General features: G+C 45.3%; 1 protein-coding gene across 1 annotated transcript in view; it reads left to right on the forward strand.

Moving 5' to 3' along the window:
• CCDC85A (coiled-coil domain containing 85A) overlaps positions 1–21,349 on the forward strand; it is a 569,250-nt gene that overhangs the window by 372,614 nt on the left and 175,287 nt on the right. The window lies entirely within an intron of this gene.

The following is a 21,349-nucleotide window of genomic DNA, read 5'->3' on the forward strand; positions in this document are numbered from 1 at the left end:
ACAATCTCGGCCACTCCCTCGACCTTGTCTTCACCCACCGATGTGATCTCTCTGATTTCTCAAACTCTTCCTTCCCTCTCTCTGACCACCATCTGCTTTCTTTCACCCTCTCATCCTCCCTCCTCCTCTCCACGCCGAGACCCACCACCACCAGACGCAATCTCGGGTCTCTCAACCCCACTTTCATGTCCTCCCTCGAGACTTTCCTCTCTCCTCTTTCCACTATGACTTGTCCCAACCAGGCAGCCACCTTCTATAACTCTTCCCTATCCGCTGCTCTCGACTCTGTGGCCCCCCTCTCCTCTGTCCCCCTCCGCCGCTCCAAACCCCAACCCTGGCACACCAAACTAACACGTTTCTTACAAAAATGCTCACTCTCCGCTGAACACTCCTGGAGGAAATCTCACTCTCTGCCAGACTTCCTCCATTTCAAGTTTATTCTCTCCTCCTACAGCTCTGCTCTTTCCCTCGCCAAGCAATCCTTTTTCCAAGCACTCATCTCTTCTCAGTCCTCCTGTCCACGCCGTCACTTTGAAACTTTCAACACTCTCCTTCGCCCCCCTCCTCCTCCCCTCCCATCCTCCCTCACTGCCACTGACTTTGCCTCCTTCTTCATCTCCAAAATTGAGGATATCCGACACGACATCTCCCGCCGTCACCCCTCTGCTACCCCCCTGCCCCCTTTATCCCTCCCCTCCATCTATCCCACCCTGTCCTCCTTCCATCCCACTTCAGAAAAGGAAGTCCACTCCCTCATCTTATCCTCCCCCCCACCACCTGCCCCGTGGACCCCCTTCCCTCTCGTCTTCTCCGCTCCCTCTCCCCCACTGCCTGCTCCCTCCTTGCTCACCTCTTTAACCTGTCCCTCTCCACCGGCATCTTCCCCTCACCATTCAAACAGGCTCTGGTCTCGCCTATTCTCAAAAAACCCAACCTCGACCCCTCATCACCCACTAACTACCGCCCCATCTCTCTTCTCCCTTTCGCCTCCAAATTACTTGAACGACTAGTCTACAGCCGTCTCACAAGCTACCTCTCTGACAACTCCATCCTCGATCCACTACAATCTGGCTTTCGCCCACTCCACTCAACTGAGACTGCCCTGGTGAAAGTCACCAATGACCTGCTTTCGGCCAAATCCAGGGGCCACTTCTCTCTGCTCATCCTTCTGGACCTCTCTGCTGCCTTTGACACCGTAGATCATCATCTCCTCCTCGGCACACTCCAAAACGCTGGCCTCTCTAGCACTGTCCTTGACTGGTTTTCTTCTTACCTCACTAACCGCTCCTTCTCTGTGTCTGCCTCCAGCACCACCTCACACCCTTCCATCCTTCCTGTTGGTGTCCCTCAGGGTTCTGTCCTTGGACCCCTTCTGTTCTCCCTGTATACCTTTTCCCTGGGTGCGCTCATTAACTCATTTGGCCTTCAATACCACCTCTATGCTGATGACACACAACTCTACCTCTCATCTCCTGATCTGTCCCCCTCTGTCCTGTCTCAGGTTTCCAGCTGCCTCTCTGCAATCTCCTCCTGGATGTCTGAACGCTCTCTAAAGCTCAACATGGACAAAACGGAACTCATCATCTTCCCCCCATCCAGAGCAACACCCCCGACCAATATCTCCATCATTGTTGACAACACCACCATCTCCCCCGTTCCCCAACTCCGCTGCCTGGGCATCACTCTTGACTCCTCCCTCTCCTTTGCACCCCACATCCAAGCTCTGGCACAATCCTGTCGTTTCCAGCTACGCAACATTGCTCGTATCAGGCCATATCTCTCCCAGAGTGCAACTAAACTCATCATCCACTCACTGGTCATCTAACGACTTGACTACTGCAATGTCCTCCTCACTGGCCTCGCTTGCTCCCATCTTGCTCCCCTCCAATCTGTCCTGAACTCCGCAGCTAGGCTTATCTTCCTCTACCGCCGCACCACATCTGCCACTCCCCTTCAACAAAATCTACACTGGCTCCCATTCCCCTACAGAATCCTCTCCAAACTCCTCACCCTCACATACAAGGCCATCTCTAATTCCACTGCTCCCTACATCTCCAACCTCCTTTCCCTTCATACTCCCTCCCTAATGACCGTCACCTCTCCACCGCCTTGGTCACTGCTTCCCATGCACGAGTTCAGGATTTTGCCCGTGCTGCACCCCTTCAGTGGAACGCACTCCCCCGCTCCATTAGACTCTCCCCAACCTTGCAAAGCTTCAAACGGGCACTAAAAACCCACCTATTCATCAAAGCATACCCTCCCGATGCATAACACAGTGCTGAAGCCGCACCTCCACCCCCCTGCCTCATGCCGTGAACATCTCAGCTTTGCTTGCATACTGCCATCAGGCTACCTCCCACTTACCTGCACCTCTTGTCATCTGTCTGTCGCCCCTCCCAATTAGATTGTTAGCTCTTCAGAGCAGGGCCCTCTTTCCTCTTGTTATCTAAGCCCTCGTCTCAACACATTTCACTCACAGCTCTCCCCTACTCAATGACCATCTTTATCCTGCTAGTAAAGACTCATCTCCATCTATGGCCACCAGCCTCTAGTAGTACGATGATCACTCCCTCAATACTTACATCTTAGCTGTATTATGTCTTGAGAATGTGTGGTGCTCTGTTACCTGTACTCTATTTCTGTTATTTATTTACTGTAATGCAATGTTTTGTCCCCTGTACTGTCCTTTGTACGGCGCTGCGAAACACGTGTGGCGCCTTATAAATAAAATGTAATAATAATAATATACAGAAATATATATACAGTCAAGTACATTTTGTGTACAGCTTAAATCTTCTTGAACAATATTGATTTTTAATCTGATTGATCAAGCGACAATAAAATTAACCTGCGTAGACTGTGTTAAAAGCTTTGTGAAAAAATCCACCATGATTATGTTTTTATTTTATACCATGCTGGTTGATTTCAGTCTCTATGCAGCTTCCTGGCAGAGCAGCATAAAGTACTCCACATAATGGTTTCAAAAAAACTGTTTTTGATCAGTGATTACAAAGCCAAAAAATGCCATTCTTTTAGCAAAGAAACTGGAGACTCATGTCTAGAGTGGTGAGTGAAATATTTACTGCTGATTGCAGATCAAAATGTTTCAGAAAGTGTTATATTTATAATACTGTAAGAGACTATATTATTAAGACAGCAAATGTACTGTACTTAGAAGAATTATTACTTTGAGCTTAGTTACATTATTTATTCAAACCTTTATATTTAATGCAAGCATGCATGTGGATCTTGTATCAACTGAGGCCGACATTATTTAGATTAAATTATGAAATCTTAATTTAGATCTACAATACTGTAGGTTAGCAGTGACAGTTTTAGGTTTCGCTGATCCTTTACATGTGTCCAACAGTCAGAGAGTTTCAGATATGTTTCTATTACTCCATAGACTGTCATTTTCCTCAGGGAGAGACTGTCACTTAAAATTAGTATTTTGCTATTTCTCTTTATATGACATTGTATATGGCTAGTAAATATATGTAGGGAATTACTCCCAGTCCTGCCTCTGGTCTCTCAGTGTCACAGTTGATTCAAGTTTGAATGAACACGGTTTTCTTCTTGTACAATGAAATTATAGCTAAAATGTATTGTAAGATAATAATTGGAGTTTTCTCTTCTTAAAAATATTCCATAAAATAAGTGAGATGGAATCAGAAATGTAACAGATATTTTAGAGGTAAACTACTGTAAGTAAGCTGCCCAACCCACATTCCTTTCTGATACGCCCTCATAATAGTACATCACTTTGTTTTATGTTTACTGTATATAGACCAAAATCTATTGTTGCTTGAGCACTTTCCAGTCTGTGACCATGTGTTTCCCTTCCTTCTATACTGTATGTTAAAGTGCTTTCTTTTATAGCTTAGTTTAGCAACGTTTTACTATAATATGGCAATGGGATGATAATAATAATAATAATAATAATAATAATAATAATAATTTGGCATGCTCCTTATTTTTTACTTAAGATCCAGCTATGTTGTGTAGTTTCCAAAAATTCCTCTGCTTGGTAATGGTATGTAGCACTGCACAGATAAAATGATCCATTGTTTTCCAAGTGATTAGCTATTACATTTACTATCCATAGGCCATACAAGTTTCTGTTTGATCTAATGTAAACATACAGTAATAAGTAAAACATAAGAAGTAAAACAATGAATAGTAATGGACCCCCCCCCCCACACACCTCCCCCCCCCACCTCACCACCACCTTCTTCCTTACAAAAGAGTTTTGCCTCAAAATGTAGAAAGCTTAAAAGACTCCATCCTAATTAGAGAATTATCTGAATCATAAACATGGAAACTTTCTCAACAACTTTCTCCAATTATTTCCAATACGTCAAACTGTATCAGCAGGCTAATCTTTGGCAAGAAATGCATGACCAGGTTTATTAATAAAACAGTGATACTATACATACATTATTAAAGAAAAATCTAGCTTTTTTGGCACAAGTGATTTCGGCACTTGCATTATTCAGAATATTTAAATATTTTTTGATGACGCTGAAATTCTTTTGAAAATCCAGTATTGAGAGACATCAGTTTGCCTACTATGTATGTACAACACTGTGGGAATAACCTTAGAATAGCTTTTGGAAATGTTGTGGTCCTCCACTTAGAAAGATGAGTAAAAACAATGACACCTACACATCTGTTAATTATGATTATGTGTGCATGATGCGCGTGCCTACGGTCGCTAGCGATGTTATCAGGTTTTATGTGCTGCACAATCTCGCTAGCAACACCATGTATGCTAATGAAGGATGGAACAGTGATTGTTCTGTCCTGCATTAACTTTGCTCAATGTGTACCCAGGTTTTTGATATGTTAACCCATTGCTGTTTGGTATCCTGTAAATTGTTGGATTTGAGATATTCTACAACTCCTTTTAATAGTGTTTTCATCAATTTACCTACTATTGATATAAAGCTCATTGGTCGGTAGTTGCTTACCTCTTCCTTGCTTCCACTTTTGTGCAGTGGGACTACATTCACTCTTTCACAGTCCTCTAGAATTACTCCTGTAGCTAGTGACTGCTTGAATAATTCTGTTAATGTAGCTACCTGTTCCCCTTTAAGCTTAAAGGAGTGCTGGTAGCACCAATAACATTATATATTATATATTCTCCCCTTGCTATGACTTCTGTTTATTATTTTGCCTAGAAAACATTTTTTGATATCGCTCTTTTTTATTTTTTTTATTATAAAGATACTGTACATGTAATCATAATTAATCATTCTAACCTGAGGTCTTATTATAATTGTAAATGGATAATCTATATGAGACTGCATGCACATGCAAGAAAGAATCCAGGTTCAATGAAAATAATGACATTTACTTCAGGTATTGTACAAATATGTTTATGCTTCTCAGAAACATGACATCTATATATCTGACCATTTAATACTATTGCTCCATCAACAGTTTCTTTTCAGCAATCAATATTAGTCAGACACTTCTACAATAAACCTATAAATGATAAAGCTCTGTGTAATTCCATTGGACTATGTAATAAGGCGTGTGGCATATTAATGTCTAAAATATATCAATTTAAAATACACATAGCATTATTGCTCCATCAATAAAAGCAAGTTAATAATATACTGGGCCCATCATTTGTAGAAGCAGAAAATAAATCTTATGACAGGATTCAATCTAGTAGTAAAATATATTTATTTATCAGTGTGTAGCTAGGTCATTTAATCAAACAGAAAGTCCATACTGATTGAATAACAATATGGAGATAGGAATGCATAAATCTAGAGATCCTAGCCCCATGCTGCCAGCACATTACAAAATCTGTAAATATCTGACACCCACCGACAGTGTCCAAGCCTCCAAATTCCTACAGTACTGTCCCAGGAACGGTAGCTGCAAGCTGGTAGTGGTAGCACAAAAAAAACAATGACAGATTTTGCCTAGGGGCTACTTGGCCAATTCCACACCAGATTGGCTTTAACAGTGGGAAGTGTAATTCTACGCCAGATTGGCAGTCACAGTGGAAGGTGTTTTCTCCCCTCTGGACTGCTGGTCTAGACTGCGACTAGTTGAAAATGCCTCAAATTAAATGTGACTACCCTTTTATTCCTAGCCTTTTCTTGCTAGGGTTGCAGATTATGCCAGTATAGTATGTGTTTTTATGTGAATGAGCATTTCATGCATATAATTTGCAGTCCCCCTCAACTGAAAAGGTAGGAGCTGCCACTGCAAGGAACGTCACCCCAGAATCTCACAGAGAGGGATGGCCATTGACTATTGATGAAATTGATGGTCTATGACCAATGGTAACTACTTTCAAAATTGATGGGGGAGAACCAGATGGTTTCCCGCTATTGACTATAGTGAGCTACTGATTTTTTGGTTATTTTTTTTTATACTCCAAAGTGTCAGGATATGGCACCTAGCTCCGCCCCTGACGCCCCTGCAAAGCCCCAACCTCTGATTGGTTCGCAGCTCACTGCACACTAAAGCAGGGTTGATCATTGGTGGGTGAAACCATCAATGATTACCTTGCAGATGGTTTCACACCATTGAGGTTATCCATCAATAGTATCATTGATAGTGGTTATGGATGGTCCAAAGACTTAGGGGTAAATTTACTAAGATGGGAGTTCTATTTAAGATTGGATGTTGCCCATAGCAACCAATCAGATTCTACTTCTCATTTGTCTAGCACCTTCTACAAGATAATACCATTGAATGTGAATCTCAAATACTGTATGTCACAACTGAGGGCTGGGTCTGACAGGAGGAAGCCTCAGTTGCAGGGGCAGAGGTATAGTGGAACCTGGGTGGTAATATGGGACTCCTGGACATGCAGAATCCCGGCCCAAAGGTGTGACCACGACAACAGAAGATAATGTTAAAAAGTTTATTTCAAGCACTGTTCAGATGGTACATCAACAGCAACATGAGATATGGTAAAATAATATGCAATACACAGTTCCTGTGGGTACAACAGAGATGCAGATGGTACTGGGTATGGTAATATGTCTGGATAGACTTAGGAGATGGAATGTCCTTGTCCTATACCCAGTTGCAGAGTGGTGTAATAAGGACAGAAACTGGCCAGCAGATGGTTCCCTGGAAGGTGGTTAGTATTGCAGGAGAGATGAGTTAGTTGCTGGGTAGGCCGGATGGAACGGACTGAATGATGAATTGAACAGGGTGTTTAATGATCCAATGTAGCTGGTGAATAACTAGATGCATAGAAGATGCTAGAGATCATTGGATTTGAAAAGATGGTGACAGAGCACTGACAATGGCTGGTATTCGATGGCGGAGCACTGATGGTTGTTGAGATTTGATGGCGGAGCACTGATGATTGTTGAGGTTCAATGGCGTAGCACCGATGATTGTTGGAAGACAGGATACCACTGGAAGCACACTGCTGGAAGCCGGTGTTTGGGCACTGCCAATTGCAGCAGACAGTGTAAGGACACTGTGGAGTCAGGCTGCACCGCTAGATGTTGAACTGGTGCGGGTCTCTAGTGGAGTTTAGAAGCAGGAGCTGGAATACCTGGAATAGCAAACAACCACAAGCAAGGAGACTGGTAACACTGGGTTGACAACTGAAGCACTGACACCTTCCTGGTTGGGAAACAGCACCTTTATACCTGCAGCAGAGCAGGGATTGAATGGTCAATCAGGCAGAGTTCAGCGGTGCTGTGGATTGGTAAGATAGTGTCATGTAACTAGAACCAACATGGCTGCGCCCATATTAGCATTTGGAGGGAAATCTAGCTTGTTGCACCATATGAGGATTTACAGCAATGGCGGCCGCAGCAGAGAACGGACGCCAACTTGCGCACTTGATTCTCAGAGCTGGCGTCAGAGGCCGCAGCGTGCAGGGAGCGCCATGCAGACTTGTCTTTACATTAGAACTATGGATGGCGGCAGAGGCCGCAGCGGACAGGAGACGCCATGCAGACCCATGTGAGTACTGGAAGTGCAGTAATGGCAGCGGAGGCCGCGGAGAGTTAGAACCGCCAATCTAACCACATGAGTACCTTGTGACAGCGTCTGCGGACTGGCAGAGAGGAGATGTGATGTGAGGACGCCAGCAGCATGCCTGAGACCCGGCCCTGGAATGCTGAGCCAGCCTCAGGAGACACCTGAAAGGTAGATAACGGCGTCCAATAACCCGGATCGTGACAGCACCCCCCCCCCCCTTTAGGAGTGGCCCCAGGACACTTCTTAGGCTTCTGAGGAAATCTGGATTGGAAATTCCGAACCAATGTAGGAGCATGAACATCTGAGGCATTGGTCCAGGTGCGTTCCTCAGGGCCATATCCCTTCCAATCAATCAGGTATTGAAGTTGACCATAACGGAAGCGTGAATACAGAATCTTGGTGACTTCATACTGAACACCACGTTGAGTCTGGACTTTGGGAGCTGAGGGAAGCGCTGAATGGAACCGATTCAGGATCAGCGGTTTCAGAAGGGAGACATGAAACGTCCTGGGAATTTTAAAGAATGTAGGTAGCTGAAGTTTGTAAGCCACTGGGTTGATGACTTGTTCAATTTGAAAAGGACCGATGTACAGAGGAGCAAATTTCATGCTTGGAACTCTCAGTCTCAAATTCTTCGTAGATAGCCAAACACGATCACCCACTTTGAAGGCAGGAATTGCACTATGCTTCTTATCTGCAAACTTCTTGTATCTAAAAGATGCCTTGAGTAGAGCCGCTCAGACGTTCTTCCAGTTATTTGAAAAGTGACAAAGAGTGATATCAGCTGCAGGCACTGAAGTTGCTGGAAGCGGCTGAAATTCAGGAACTTTAGGGTGAAATCCATAGTTGGTGAAGAATGGCGTGGAAGAAGATGAAGAATGATATTGATTGTTATGGCAGAACTCGGCCCAGGGAAGGAGTTGAACCCAGTCATCTTGGGAAAAGGATACGTAAATGCAGAGGAAGGCCTCCAAGTCTTAATTCACCCTCTCAATTTGACCATTGGTCTGGGGTGATAAGCTGTGGAGAATTTCAACTTGACTTGGAGGGCCAAACACAAACTTCACCAGAACTTGGCTACGAATTGTACTCCTCTGTCAGAGATTATCTCCTCGGGGAGACCATGTAGTCTGAAAATCTCCTGGATGAAGTTTTGAGCCAACTTGGAAGCTGACGGAAGACCAGTGAGGGGAATGAAATGAGCCATCTTGGTGAACCGGTCAACTACCACCCAGATGGTGTTAAACTTGTTGCACATAGGAAGGTCCGTAATAAAGTCCATTGACATATGAGTCCACGGACGATGAGGAACAGATAGCGGAACCAGTTGCCCAGCGGGTGACTGGCGAGACACCTTGTGCTGGGCACATTTTGGGCAGGAAGCAATAAACTCTGTGACGTCTTTTTTCAGAGTCGGCCACCAGTAAGATCTGGAGATGAATTCAAGGGTTTTCTGGATGCCCGCGTGACCGGTGAAACAGGAAGCATGTGCCCAGTGCATGAGCTACTTCCTTAGAGCCGGTTTAACAAGACTTTTCCCTGATGGGGGCGTAGAGTCCATCCTTACCGGGGAGAATGCCACTGGATTGATAATAGGATGCTTGTCCATAGACTCAGACTCATTTTCTTGCTCCCAGGAGCGGGAAAGAGCATCAGCCTTGCGATTATGTGACTCTGGACAGAACTGGAGTTTAAAGTTGAACCTAGAAAAGAAAAGTGCCCAACTGGCATGGCGAGGGTTGAGACATTGTGTGCCTTTCAAATACAGGAGATTCTTGTGGTCTGTCAGAATAGTGATGGTATGAGAAGCTCCCTCTAACAAGTATCTCCACTCTTCCAGAGCGAGTTTAATAGCCAAGAGTTCTTGATCGCCAATGGCGTAATTACGCTCAGCAGGAGAGAACTTCCGGAAAAGAAGCCGCAAGGATGAAGAGGACCATCATTGGCTCGTTGAGACAGGATGGCGCCCACTCCAACAGAGGAGGCGTCCACCTCAAGGGTGAAGGGCGAGTTGGTATCTGGCTGTTTCAACACCGGAGCTGAGATGAATGTTTGTTTTAACAAATGGAAGGATTGGACAGCTTCTTCGGACCACTTGGAAGGGTTAGCACCCTTTTTGGTAAGGGCAGTGAGAGGCGCCACAATGGTAGATAAGTCTCGGATAAATTTTCTGTAATAATTGGCGAATCCTAAGAATCTCTGGACACCCTTAAGGGTTGTAGGTATCGGCCAATCTTGGATAGCTTGTAGTTTCTCAGGGTCCATCTTTAGTCCAGAACCAGACACAATGTAGCCTAGAAACGGAATGGACTTAACTTCAAAGATGCATTTTTCCAACTTGCAATAAAGACGATTGGCATGGAGACGGGACAGGACCTCCTTCACCCAGAACCGATGTTCCTCTAGATCGTTAGCAAAGATGAGGATGTCATCGAGGTAAACCACGACGTGACGATAGAGGATGTCTCTGAAGAGCTCGTTCACAAAGTGTTGGAACACGGCTGGTGCGTTGCTAAGTCCGAAAGGCATGACGAGGTACTCATAATGTCTGTCACGGGTGTTAAATGCGGTCTTCCACTCGTCATCCTTCCGGATTCGAATGAGGTTGTAGGCACCCCTCAAATCTAGCTTTGTGAAGATAGTTGCACCGCTAACACGGTCGCATAGTTCAGTAATCAGAGGCAGAGGATACCGTTTTTTTACAGTGATGTCGTTCAGCCCTCTGTAATCGATGCACGGCCGCAGGCCACCGTCTTTCTTCTTTACGAAGAAGAAACCTGCGCCAGCTGGATAAGAAGAAGGTCGGATGAAGCCCTTTGCCAAGTTCACTTTAATATACTCCACCATGGAATGAGTCTCTGGTACAGACAATGGATATGTTCGGCCTCGAGGTGGAACCTTCCCCGGGATGACGTCAATAGGGCAATCCCATTCCCTATGAGGGGGAAGGATGTCAGCAGAAGTTTTGCTGAACACATCAGTATAGTCTTGATAAGGAGGAGGTGGAACATCGGGAGACTTGGAGGATGAAGAACATACAGGAAGCACTTTGGAAAGACAGGTCTTGGAGCAGGAGGGACCCCATGACAGGATATGGGTCATCCTCCAATCAATCTGGGGGTTATGCAGACGAAGCCATGGAAGGCCCAGAACCAACGGATGGGTGGCCTTTGGAATGACCAGGAAGGAAATTAGTTCTGAATGAATGTAGAGCTCCTACCTTCAGGCGGACAGGTAGAGTCTTGAAGGAAATGACTGCATCAGAAATCCTACTACCATCCATGGCTGTCAAGGATATGGAAGACGAAAGTCTTTTGGTGGATATGGACCACCGCTTGACATATTCCTCAGTCATACAGTTCCCAGCCGCTCCTCAGTCTAATAAAGCAACAATGGTGGTCATTCCGAGTTGTTCGCTCGTTGCCGTTTTTCACAGCGCAGCGATCAAGTGAAATATCGGCAATTATGTGCATGTGCATGGTACGCAGCGCGCATGCGCTAAGTACTTTCACACAAAACTTTGTACTTTTACCCAAGCTACAGCGACGTTCTTCAGTCGCTCGAGTGTTCGTAGTATGATTGACAGGAAGTGGGTGTTTCTGGGCGGCAACTCTGTGTTTTCAGGGAGTGTGCTAAAAAACACAGGCGTGCCAGGCAAAAACGCAGGAGTGGCTGGAGAAACGGGGGAGTGGCTGGCCAAATGCAGGGTGTGTTTGTGATGTCAAACCAGGAACTAAACGGACTGAGGTGATCGCAATCTAGAAGTAGGTCTGGAGCTACTCAGAAACTGCATGAATTTTTTTGTAGCAATTTTGCTACTATTTCATTCGCAATTCTGCTAAGCTAAGATACACTCCCAGAGGGCTTCGGCTTAGCGTGTGCAATGCTGCTAAAAGCAGCTAGCGAGCGATCAACTCGGAATGAGGGCCAATGTTCCTAGTGCCCTGGGCCACTTGGAGCGAGACTGGGAGGTTACAATTACTTGAAGATGGAGAGGAATGCATTGCTCCTAGCCGACCCGCTCCTTGGCGGGCTAGGACTTGGAGTTTCCCAGACGTTTGGGACAGGCATTAATAACATGAGATGGAGAAGCACAGCAGAGACAGAGGCGCTCAGAGAGACGTCTTCTACGCTCTGTCAGAGATAGACGAGAGTGACCTATCTGCATAGGTTCATCCTTGGATGGAGATAGTTGACGGGGAGGAGGAGCAGTAGTAGACTTGGGAAATGATGACCTTCCTCGCTCAAATGCCCTCTCATGGAACCATAGATCAACTTTAGTACACAGAGATATGAGCTTGTTCAACTTGGGAGGCAAATCTCTGGTAGCTAGCTCGTCCTTGATGCGTTCAGATAGGCCGTGCCAAAAAGCTGCATACAAAGCGTCATCGTTCCATGACAGTTCTGATGCCAGAATCTGGAACTGTATTAGATACTGTCCAACAGTTCGTGTCCCCTGGCGTAGTCAGAGAATCTCGGAAGAAGCTGAGGTTACTCGACCTGGCTCGTCGAAGATGCGCCTGAATGTTGCTACAAAGTCTGTATAGGAGGACAGCATAGTATCTGATCTCTTCCATAAGGGTGATGCCCAGTCAAGGGCTGAGCCACTGAGGATGGAGATAATGTAGGCAACCTTGGTGCAGTCAGTTGGAAAACTGCCAGGCTGTAACTCGAAATGAATTTCGCACTGGTTGAGGAATCCCCTGCAGGCTTTTGGGAACCCGTCAATTTTCGCTGGAGTCGGTAAATGGAGACGTGGAGCAGAAATGGGTATGGTGGGTGGGGTTACCACCGTAGGTACTGCAGTTGGCACACCGGACACCCATGAGCCACGGAGGGTCATTTGGATCCCATCCAGCCAAGAGGAGAGATCCTGGAGACAGCGGATAACATGGCCTTGTGCAGCCTCCTGATGTTCGAGTTGGGCTGCCAGTTCTTGCATCGGCCTGGCTGCTTGATCTTGATCTCCGGCCGGATTCATTTGGTGTCAGTGCTTACTGTCACAAGTGAGGGCTGGGGCTGACAGGAGGAAGCCTCAGTTGCAGGGGCAGAGGTATAGTGGAACCTGGGTAGTAATATGAGACTCCTGGACATGCAGAATCCCGGCCCGAAGGTGTGACCACAACAACAGAAGATAAGGTTAAAAAGTTTATTTCAAGCACTGTTCAGGTGGTACATCAACAGCAACATTAGATATGGTAAAAGAATATGCATTACACAGTTCCTGTGGGTACCACAGAGATGCAGATGGTACTGGGTATGGTAATACGTCTGGATAGACTTAGGAGATGGAATGTCCTTGTCCTATACCTAGTTGCAGAGTGGTGTAATAAGGACAGAAACTGGCCAGCAGATGGTTCCCTGGAAGCTGGTTGGTATTGCAGGAGAGATGAGTTAGTTGCTGGGTAGGCCGGATGAAACCGGACTGAATGATGAATTGAACAGGGTGTTTAATATTCCAATGTAGCTGGTGAATAACTAGATACACAGAAGATGCTAGAGATCGTTGGATTTGAAAAGACGGTGACAGAGCACCGACAATGGCTGGTATTTGATGGCGGAGCACCGATGGTTGTTGAGATTCGATGGCGGAGCACCGATGATTGGTGAGGTTCGATGGCGGAGCACCGATGATTGTTGGAAGACAGGATACCACTGGAAGCACACTGCTGGAAGCCGGTGTTTGGGCACTGCCAATTGCAGCGGACAGTGTAAGGACACTGTGGAGTCAGGCTGCGCTGCACCGCTAGATGTTGAACTGGAGCGGGTCTCTAGTGGGGAGCACCATGCAGACTTGTCTGTACATTTGAACTATGGATGGCGGCAGAGGCCGCAGCGGACAGGAGACACCATGCAGACCCATCTGAGTACTGGAAGTGCAGTAATGGCAGCGGAGGCCGCGGAAAGCTAGAACCGCCATTTTAACCACATGAGTTCCTTGTGACAGCATCTGCGGACTGGCAGAGAGGAGATGTGAAGTGAGGACGCCAGCAGCATGCCTGAGACCTGGCCCTGGAACGCTGAGCCAGCCTCAGGAGACACCTGAAAGGTAGATAATGGCGTCCAATAACCCGGATCGTGACACTATAGAACTCCCATTTTAGTAAATTTACCCCCTTGTGTCCAATCCAGACGTTACTGCAATGAAAGAAACTCTTATCATTTTAATTGCACATCCATAAAATCTATTATTCTATTAGGAACACTCCCACTCCCAGCACCACAGACTTTTTTTGGATTTTTAAATTAATTCTCCAAAAGACACTTTATTAGACACCCATTCATTGAGAGAAAAGAAAACATAATGTTTTCCTTTACATAGAGATTATTTTAGTCCCCAGTCATTCTTCTGTATCTGTAGCTCTTACTAAGCAGGGGCCCTGCCACCATTGGCAGTTCTATAATGGGTGCAGTGAGTTCTTGCAAGGGAGGCCTACGCCGCGCACGCTGCACCCATATATTATACCTAACCCTCTGGATTATTACCTCCAATCATAATTGTGTGAGTGGTTAAATATTGCACGGACAAAGCGTGTGCGATGGTTAAGGGGTCATAGCCCCTTGCAATGGCGTGAACAGCACATGCAGGACCTGATGAATCACCTAGTAGGTGATGTGGTTGGGGGAGTGGCAGGTGCGGGGGAGATGTGGATGGGATCCAGGGGAGATGCGGGTGGGGGAGGAGCGTTCTGCGGAGGTGCCGCGGGTGGTGGAGGGGATCCATAGCCACTGCGGGTGGGGGAGGTGCGGTTGCGCGGGTGCCGGGGGGTGGGGGAGGTGCGGGGGTGCTGCAGGTGGGGGAGGGGGGTTGGAGCCACCGCAGGTGGTGAAGGGGTGTGTGGGGGTCCTGCAGATGGGGCCCGGAGGTACTGCCAGTGGGGAAAGGTTGGGTAAAATCTTCTCCTCCTGGTATCAGCTAAGCTGCTGTCCTCCCTTTGGCAGTGGCTCTCTATATAGGCATGCCACATATCATTTTAATCAGCAGAAGCTGCTTGTGCATCCTAGCCACATAGCAATGCAAATAAGAGGCATTTTCGTAAAAAATAGGCAACCGACGTTAGCAGAGCTGGCAGTTGACTCACGCCAGTAACTATATGTGTCATTATGTGTATAAGGGCATTAATAATGTGTAACATGTGTAAGGGGCACTATGTGAGTCATTAAGTGAATAAGGACACTAATAATGTACGGCATATGTGTAAGGGACATTATGTGTGTCATTATGGGCATTTACAATGTGCAGCATATGTGTAAGGGAAATTATGTGCATAAGGGCATTAATAAGGGTTGGCATAATGTGCAAGGCGCATTATGTTTATAAGGACATTAATAATGTGTGTCATATGTGTAAGGGGCATTACTGTGTGGTATTATGTGTATAAATGCATTACCAATGTGTGGCATGTGTATAAGGTGCTCTGCTGTGTGGCGTAACGTATAGAAAGTGCACTACTGTGTGGCCTAATGTGAATAAAGAGCAATATGGAGTGGTGTATTGTGAATAAGGAGCAATATGGTGTGGGGTAATGAGTATAAAGAGCAATATGGTGTGGTGTAATGTGAACAAGGAGCAATTCAGTTTGATGTTATGTGAATGAGGGACACTACTGTGAGTAGTAACGTATATAAGGTAAAGTGGTACTACTGTGTGATGTAATGTGAATAAGGGACACTATCGCATGATAAATTGTGAATAAAGTTGCGCTACTGTGAGGCATAAGTTGAATTGGGGGTACTATTGTAACACATACACATACCTTTTTGTGTTGTGCGCCGAATGTGCACACTGTTCTTATTTAAATTACAGGAGGAAGTGGGGGGGGGGGGGAAGGGACTGCTATGGGTGGGGGGTGATGGTGCTGGGAAAGGGGTGCAGGGTCAGAGGCGGAACTAGTGGTGGTGCTAGGGGGCACCAGACAAAATCTTGCCTAGGGCATCATATTGGTTAGGGCCGGCTCTGTCCCAACGCACCGCATTACATGGTGTTATGGAGTCAGGATCTCTGGGGATCTAGGCGCGGCTGTGCCATGGAGGCACTTCTGTGACATCACGCGCAGAGGAGGCGCCAGGGATCAGAGTATGCGGCGCAGCTAGGGCTATGAAAGCCTTCAGCTGTGCCACTTTCATACACATCTATGCATGTGGAAGCAGCAGTTTTTGTTCCACCTGCGGCGCAGCTAGGGAGTGGGGATTGTTCATGCCGGAGGGGGCAGGCGGACTGGCAGCTGGACATAGTAAAAGCTCCCCCCCCCCCCCCCTATCTACAGTGTAGAGACTTGCCGCAGATGCAGTGGAATACCCTCCAACTGTACCTTTGTGGCAGGTACAGTACCTTTTTTTTATAGTCTGTACCGATTTTTGGCTCTCCAAACTTCCATTGAAAATATAGAAAAAGTGTCGAGGCCACACCACTGTACCCATGGCCACGCCCCTTTCGAGTTTGTACCAATTTTTATGTGTAAATTGTTGGAGGGTATGTTGCTGCAGATGCAGTGGGCCTATTTTGGGATGTGGACATGGAGCTGCAGCTCCATCAGCCCAATTGTTAAGTCTGTTCTGGGAACACACAGCAGCCAAAGGGCAGAGCCTCCCATTGGATGTAACCTGTGTGGGAGGGCGTTTCTCGCCCAATCAGCTGTGGACTGGGTGTGATAAACCTGCTGCTAACCCAATGAGAGCTCCTAGCCATGCCCAGCATTATACACACAGGAACAGAGTCACAGATCTGGGCTATTATATAGGAGATTTATTATTTACTTTTCCTTCAAAATTACAATCACATTTGTGTAAGTCTGCAAAGTGCCAGACCTCCATTTTCAGTATAAAACTAGTTATACTTCTGCCCACTGTTTTTTCTATTTTTGGAATAACTTTCCTGGTTATTCTTCTGACTATGTCTTTGCTTGTTTTATATTGAACTCACATACCTCCCAACTTTGTCCTGTCGGCAAGAGGGACACATACGCGGCGAAGCCGCGCGCGCTCCCAAAATGGGGCATGGCCTGTGGGAGAGGGGGCGTTGCTTCGTGGGAGGACCCGCGATCGCGAGCCACGCCCCCATTTTTATCACTGAGGGGGCATGCCCAGCGCTCTGTGAGCTGCTGGCATGCCCCCTCTCCCTCTGTCTGCACTGAATAGACGCTGTGCGCATGCGCATAGCGTCTGTTCACCGCTGCTCTACTAAGCAGGGCAGCGAGAGACGGAGCCTCCCAACTGCCCCCCCCCACCGCGGGACAGTGCGGCCCGCGGGTGGGACAGCGGGACAGTCCCCAAAAATCAGCACTGTCCAGCGAAAATCGGGACAGTTGGGAGGTATGAACTCATTCAATGCAGGCTGAAATCATGCTCTACTCACTGTAACTCTGCTCATATCTTTGCATTACATTTGATGCATATTGGGGGAAATGTAATAGGGTGTGAGAATCAGAAAGTAAGAGATTGTGTAATCGTTTTGCCTGCTTTTTTTTTTTTTTTTTAAAGGGGCAATCATTTACATGGCAAAACCAGGTTGATTTTGTTATGTTAATGATTGCCACTTTAAAAAAAACAGGAAAGTTTTCACTAAATATCTCACTTTCTGATTCTCACAACCTTTTACATTTCCCCCATATTCATTCATTAGCAATAAGATTATTAATTATATTCAGCATGGTATATCTCATAATGTAAATAATTCCACAGAGAAACCTACAGTAACCTACAAAAAAACTGGTGTAAATTCCAACTGATAATCTATTTTTCTATGTTTATATTTTTATAAATGTCCCCTGTACTGTACCATAATCATAACCATAACTAAAATCTAAGTTGCATAAACAGGATATTTATGTAAGCTAGGAAAATAAGTATTGGAATGCCATAATACCTAACAAAAATACATGTACAGTATGGGATATACGTATTGTCAAGGATACTTGGCGCTTTGAGCATCCTGGATAACTTTTTTCATAATGTGGAGCACCCTGCTAAAGCTACTTTAATTTATTTTACCCTCCTCATGCTGCTCTAAGCATATCCTTTTTCATACTGTTCTTGGAATTACCCTCCCCATACTGCTCTTGGCGTTGCCCCTTAATACTGTTCTTGCCATTACCCTCCTCATACTGCTCTTGGTATTACCCCTAATACTGCTATTGGCATTACCCCCCTCATACTGCTCTTGGATACCTTCCTCATACTGGTATTGGCCTCACTCTCCTCATACTGCCTTTGGCCTCACCCTCCTCTTACTGCTCTTGGGATTGCTATCCTCATACTGCTCTTGGCCGTACTCTTCTCATACTGTTCTTGACCTTGCTCTCCTCATACTGCCTTTGGCCTTACCCTCCTCTTACTCCTCTTGTTCTTACCCTCCTTATACTGCTCTTGGCATTACCATCCTAATACTGCTCTCGGAATTACCCCCTAATACTGTTCTTTGCATTATTCTCCTCATATTACTCTTGGCAATGCCCTCCTCATACTTCTCTTGGCCTTACTCTCCTCATACTGCTCTTGGCATTGCCCACCTCATACTGTTCTTAGCATTACCCACCTCATACTGCTGTTAGCCTTACCCTCCTCAGACTTCCTTTGACCTCACACTCCTCTTAGTGCTCTTGGCCTTGCTCTCCTCATACTGCTCTTGCCCTTAACCTCCTCTTGCTGCTCTTGGCATTACTCTCCTTATACTGCTCTTGGCCTTGCTCTTCTCATACTGCGCTTGGCCTTGCTCTCCTCATACTGCTCTTGGCTGTACTCTTCTCATACTGCTCTTGGCCTTGCTCTCCTCATACTGCTCTTGGCTGTACTCTTCTCATACTGCTCTTGGCCTTGCTCTCCTCATACTGCTCTTGGCTGTACTCTTCTCATACTGCTCTTGGCCTTGCTCCCCTCATACTGCCTTTGGCCTTACCCTCCTCTTACTGCTCTTGGCCTTGCTCTCCTCATACTGCTCTTGGCCTTATCCTCCTTATACTGCTCTTGGCATTACCATCCTAATACTGCTCTTGACATTACCATCTAATACTGTTCTTGGCATTACTCTCCTCATATTGCTCTTGGCAATACCCTCCTCATACTTCTCTTGGCCTTACCCTCCTCTTACTGCTCTTGGTCTTGCTCTGCTCATACTGCTCTTGGCCTTATCCTCCTTGTACTGCTATTGGCATTACCATCCTAATACTGCTCTTGGCATTACCCCCTAATACTGTTCTTAGCACTACGCTCCTCATATTACTCTTGGCAATACCCTCCTCATACTTCTCTTGGCTTTACCCTCCTCATACTGCTCTTGGTATTGCCCACCTCATACTGCTCTTGGCCTTACCCTCCTCATACTGCTCTTGGCCTTACCCTCCTGCGTTGCTTAGCTAATTCCTCACAGAGACTGTCAGAGAAGGAACTCATTGATATTGTCTATGCACACATCACTTTCGCTGAAACAGCAGTAAAAAAAATAGATTTTTGTTCCTGATATTCGGAACTTGCTGGATTACTGGATTCTAAATAAAAGTTACCATACCTGTATGTAAAATGTACTTAGAGAGTATAAAAAAATACAAAGTTGTTTTCAGATTATAAGCACGCAATAAAAAATGGTCTGTTTGGGAAATGCAGACAGGACTTAAATAATGATATGCCTATAATGCTGTATTCTGCACTGTGCTTTACCACCACTGCTTATGGCAAAGTCCCAGTTGCCCACCTTACCTTCTATTATTTATTACAACAATTTCATAAAGTACAGGAACTTTTTGAGCATCACTATTTTATTCAGTAACAGAGGGAAGTGATTGAATCAAAATTAGCCTAATTCTAGGTTTTATTTTTCATAGCATTGTTTTTATTTCCTGTATATAGGGAATATGCTCAAATGGACAGAATTCTTTCACTGCTATTATGTGTTGATGGAGAAACATATTTTTGCCTCAATCTTTCCAATATTTGACTTTCTACTTTGGAGGCTATAGGGGCATGATTGCAGAGGAGACAGAACTATTGGTTAGACTTTGGATATAAGATGAATATTGGCCTGGATTAATATTGGATCCATATTTGCCAGCTCCTGCATTCCAGACTGGCTTAAATAGTCTAGCACTGACTCTAGGTATGATCCAAGACCATATCTCAGGACCAGATGCAAATTTCTCTAGAAAACTATACTGCTGCTTCAGCCCCAGCTACACCCCACAATGTCCTGCTACAGGGCAGTACTAAAAGCAGAATTTATATACAGAGGTGTAGCTGGACCAAATGGGGTGTGGCTAGCATGTTAGGCTAATTTAAAGCGGAAAATAAGTCATAAATGGTCTGCAGATATTTTCTTCTGCTGTACATTTTATTGTTTAATCAGATTTATATTTCATGCATTATATGAGTAAGACAAATATATATAGAGAGATTATATATAACAGATTAGGGAGACCTCGTGACAAGCCAAATTGGTGAGAACCACAACACTTAATTAATACAGTACTGGCAACTCCATAAGATGGCGACCAAGTCCCCACCTAAAGCAGTAACTCATCTTATTAAGAAGGGTGCTTCCTGAACCAAAATTGCAGCCAAAGAACACTACAAATCAAGGGTTGGGTGGTTGAGTGGAGGAATGTGGAAAGAGCAGTATCTTCCCTCTTGTGACACTATAAAATCTAATTAACCCCTCCCCCTCTATGCTTTTGGCTAATGACATGTACTTAGACTGTCAATCATTTAGTCTAAACTGAACTTAGTCAATATAGTAAAAAAACAACAACAATAAAACAAACAAAAGGGAGGAGCGCTGTATTACATGAAAACCCAATTGCTTACATACCCACAGACTAAGGGCAAGCCTTTAATTACTTACAACTTTGGTGCAGACTGGGGAAGAGACTTATCTGTTAATGAAAGTATTTGTTGTATGAAACCTACAGAATAAACTTGTTATCATAGTGTTTCCTGAATTTTCAGATTATCATTGTCTACTGTTTACAGATACAGCAGGCATCAGTTTAGCAAAATGATTCAGTAGAATGAGGAGCAGTCTCAGAAACTGGGCTTCTAGTCAAAACACAGCTTGATTCTGACTTATAGCACCTCTCAAAGTACAGTAACCCAGATCATTCCTAGGGGTGAATTCAATTAACTGCAAACTTGTTCATCCTGTGAGTAGTAGCACATAATGCCACACTTACGGTAGTCCACACTTGTGGATTTTATCCACAGCCCCTTAGGACTGCATACAAACATTTTTGAGTTCTAGGCGTAATGGAGGTGAGTTGATGTGCAATTGCCATTTCACCAGCACATATACATGCTTGTGGCTAATTGAATCAACACAATAGTTTACATTGTTTTTGATGGCTCATATTATTGGAAGAAGTTCTGCAAAATAAAGTTACACCAGCCATACATC

Source organism: Pseudophryne corroboree, chromosome 4 (genome assembly GCF_028390025.1).
Source record: "Pseudophryne corroboree isolate aPseCor3 chromosome 4, aPseCor3.hap2, whole genome shotgun sequence".
Classification (NCBI taxonomy): domain Eukaryota; kingdom Metazoa; phylum Chordata; class Amphibia; order Anura; family Myobatrachidae; genus Pseudophryne; species Pseudophryne corroboree.